Genomic DNA, 4,097 nt, shown 5'->3' with positions numbered 1-4,097 from the left:
AAATAAATAAATAAATAAATAAATAAATAAAAATAGTAATACAAAAAAAATTATATTTCTATGTTTTTAAGTATGAAAATATGAGACTTTTTTAATAGATGACTCACTTGAAGCTTATTTGGCAACAAAATCTACACAATTCCAGGCATACTTTTTCAAAATATACTGTCCATAGCATATTTGTTTTATTTTGTTTTTAATTTATTTCACATAAACACGTTAAATGGAAATAATAAGTATGTATAAATTTTCTTAACATTTTGTGCTGCACACTATCAAAAGCTTTTAGTCATCACAGTGAGCTTACTACTTTGGGGATCTCATCTTTTATAAAATAAAATGTATAAATGATGTTTAAGTTTATGAATCCTTGTAAAGATTATGGCACGGCAACTGCATTTCACCAATATTCATTCTTTCTTTTGGTAAGAGGGTTGCCCAACTTTAGCTGGACACGTGGACATACAGTTAAAATTAAAATTTCTCATTTCCCTTGCAGCTGGGTATGGTGTGGGAGGCCAGAATATGCCACCCCAGTATATACTTCTTTGGCATATTCTGAGTTGGTAATTTGAGAACTGAAGATAGAAATATCTAAAAAGCTGTCCTTTTGATTAAAAGAATTTACATCTATCTTGGTAAGATAAATAACAGATGCAAGTTAAAGTATTTCTGTTAGGCCGCTTTATCTACCTAAAGACAGATAAAGTTCTGAGATGACCCCCAAACATCTTTAAATTCTCAGATAAAATTCTGAGAAGTCTACCAATTCTTCTGATGGCTATTACCTAAAAGATTTTATAACATGACGGCCTTTGCTCACCAAGTATTTCTTCCCCTCACCCTTCTATAAATAGCTGATACCATCCCACTATCCAGGAAGCCCATCCCTCTATCACTTTCTGTACAGTATAACAACTTCATTTATCTGGCCATTGAGTCTCATGTTTTGTGTAGCTCCCGTGCACACATGTGCACATAACAAATGTGTATGCCTTTTCTGTTAATCCGTCTATTGTCAGTTTGTTTTACAGACTCAAATTATCAAGCCTTCAGGAAGGAGGGAAGAAAACTTTTCTTCACCCTTACAGCTTTGGTGAGCCAAGAGAACAAATCACTCTACTTATTGGGAGTCTGCAGATGGGATCCTGGGAAAACTGACAAAAAACCAGCAAAGAAAGAGAAACATTTTTTCTGAGGTCTCATGTCCCTGCCTGCAGTGCCTGGTTGGGGTGGGTGGTAAGAGTGTCTTCTTGACTCTTTTATCTTTACAAATCTATATTAACAGAAGGAAGTGTGTGTATGTAAACTAGTTCTTATATTTGTTGGAATCACCTTAGGAATAAATAAATTAGTTACATTTAAAGGAAAAAAAATGTTAGAAGGCTCTTATCTTAACTATCTGACCTATTGGTATATTTGGAAAATCAAATTTAAACAAAAGACACTTCAGCCTGAATCTCCAGGCCTTTTTCAGTCTCCTGGAGATGTAAATCTTGCCATGTTTTTGAAATGTAAACATTCAGGGAGTTAACTAGACAGTCACTATACCTAATTCAACAGAAATCAGATTTAAGGCAGACTTAAAGTCTTTTGAACCCTCCATAAATTCCTTTCTTCACTAAATTACTTTAGCTCAGGAGAGAAAAATTTACTTTATAGAAATTAGTTAGAAATATTTGTTTTGAATTTGTATGACTCTTGTCTTTTGGGATACCCATTTATTAGTAATCTTTTTCCTCCCATAAACAGCTTTTGTTTTCCTATTTGTATTATTTTTATTTTCTGTCTATCAGTAGCACATGGATTATTGAACCTTCATGTGTAGGCACCCAACTGAAAGGTTGGGAACCCCAAGAATATGACCAGACAGAAATGCAAGTTGCACCCCATTTGTGAGTAGCATCCTGATGGCTGTTTAAGCTTTTCTTTCTTTTTCCCTGTCTTCGGAAGTTATCTGGATTTTGAAAGGGCTGAATTTTATTTTGCTTCCTCTTTAGAGACTTGGTTAAAGTCATAAAGTTTATTTGCTTTTGTCTCATGTATGCTTCTTTATTTTGATCTCAAATCACTTGTAGGTACACTTTTGATATAAAATGTTGGTTTCTATTTAGAATGCAATAGGAACATGTTATTTTGTTTGTTTAGCCTTCACCCTTAAGCATAATGGAACCATATACTCCAAATAAAAGAAAATAATTTATTAAAACATATCAAAAGCAAACAGCTTTCAGTACAGAACAGAGAAATCTTTTGATTTGCGTCTTAGCTGGAAACTGCTCCCTGTTATAAAAGAACAAATTAAAGATGATACTGTTGGATGTATGAGGTATCTTCTAGATATCATTCACGTTGCCACACAGTTTTTAGGAGAATTAAAAGCAACTGTCTTTGTCTTACAAGTTAAATATTTCAAAAAAGCAGAAATGTTTCTTTGATAGAAATTTAAAGCCTACCTGTTCTTGCTAACCACTGAACTGCAGTTATTTATCTTAGGATGTCTGAAAATACTGTAAAAAATCAAAGCATTAGAAATGAGACCATCCTGCCCTTTAGAAATGGAAAAAAAAAAATCGAATACTGATTACACAAGATGTCTAACATGCAAATATGTCCCTCAAAAGTCATTCTTGGAAAAACTTGTATTCTTTCCCTATGCCTTTGAGATGAAAATTTTCTAACCAGTCTTGCCTGAGAAACCACTCTATTTAAAATGCAAACTTGAGGGAAATGATTCTCAAAAGAAAAAAAAAAAAACAGTTTAATACTGCTGTTTGCCTTTGCTAAAATGTAATAAGATATTTTCTAATTTAAAGAAAAGAGCTCTATGATCTATGGTCAGAAGTTGGCTTAATTAAAAGCTAATATTGAGACTCTCTCTTTTTCTCTCTTTGTGTGTGTGTGTGTGTGTAAGGTCTTTGTTGTGTGCTTTAGATCCTGCTTTTTCTATGGGAACTTATCAGTTAGCTGAATTCTATGTTTGTGTGTATTTATACATGTGTACATGTATGATATATGTTGTGACTACTTGGTATAAAATCCTTTGAAGGAATTTAGATAAATGAGCCCTAATAAAGCTAAATCCTAAAACTAATAAAAATATTGAATAAACTTAAGTACTTTTCAAGTTCATGTGAATTGGGTGGCTCTTTGGTAAGGCTAGGTTAGTATCATTGGTTTAATAAAGACAATTAAGTCTTCTTGAATTATCAGTAAAATACCCATGTATTTGATTTTAAAATTCTTACACATGTTATAAAAATCTTTAGCAGAGTTATAACTTACTTCATTTAATGTCTCATTGCATTTTAATGAGAAAAAGAAAACTAAATATATGTAAGTGGGATGAAAGTTTATAAATGTACTTTTTATCAATAACTACATTTTGTAACATGTTTGCTTCAATAGGCTTCCCAAATCCCTTTGATAACTACACACTTAGAAATTTGCTAAGTTAAATCAAATGATAGCTAGTCATTGAATATCTAGATCATTTCTAAATTAGATAAAATATTGAAACATTAATACCTGAACATGTTTATTTACTTTTGGCTTCTTAAATTTTATAAAAGACAAAATATATTTGATTCCGTAAGTACATAGGTCTTGGCCCACATTTTAAAATTATACAATAATGAAGCATATATTTTTATAAATTATAAAATAAGTAAGTTGGTATGTGTTATTTTAAATTGCTTACTTTTAGGTTTTCAATAGAAACTAAGGTTACTAAGGGTAAAAGTTTAATTACCATATGCAATTAAAATTACTAAAAATAAAGGAAACAATTCTGTATTCAAAGCACACAAGGAAAGTAAGATGGGGTTTTGGTTAATAAAGTTATAAAGAAAGCATGAGGCTGTTTGTTCTTGTTGAGCAAAAAGCAATTTTGTCTATTTAGGAGGATATTTAAAGGTTGTTTCAGAATGAATAAAGGTAAGAGTGATATTGATAAGATTGAATGGATAGGTTATGAAAGGTATATTAAAGATGATTCTTATAAAAAAGAATTTAAGTATGATTAAGTTGACTAACATTAAAAAGAAATTATTTATGTTTTCTTAAAATGAGCTCTTAATATCAAAAGGACAAAATTG

The sequence above is a fragment of the Rhinopithecus bieti genome, unplaced genomic scaffold (assembly GCF_001698545.2).
Source record: "Rhinopithecus bieti isolate Rb0 unplaced genomic scaffold, ASM169854v2 scaffold_4480, whole genome shotgun sequence".
NCBI lineage: Eukaryota > Metazoa > Chordata > Mammalia > Primates > Cercopithecidae > Rhinopithecus > Rhinopithecus bieti.
Note: the sequence above shows the minus strand (reverse complement) of the source record.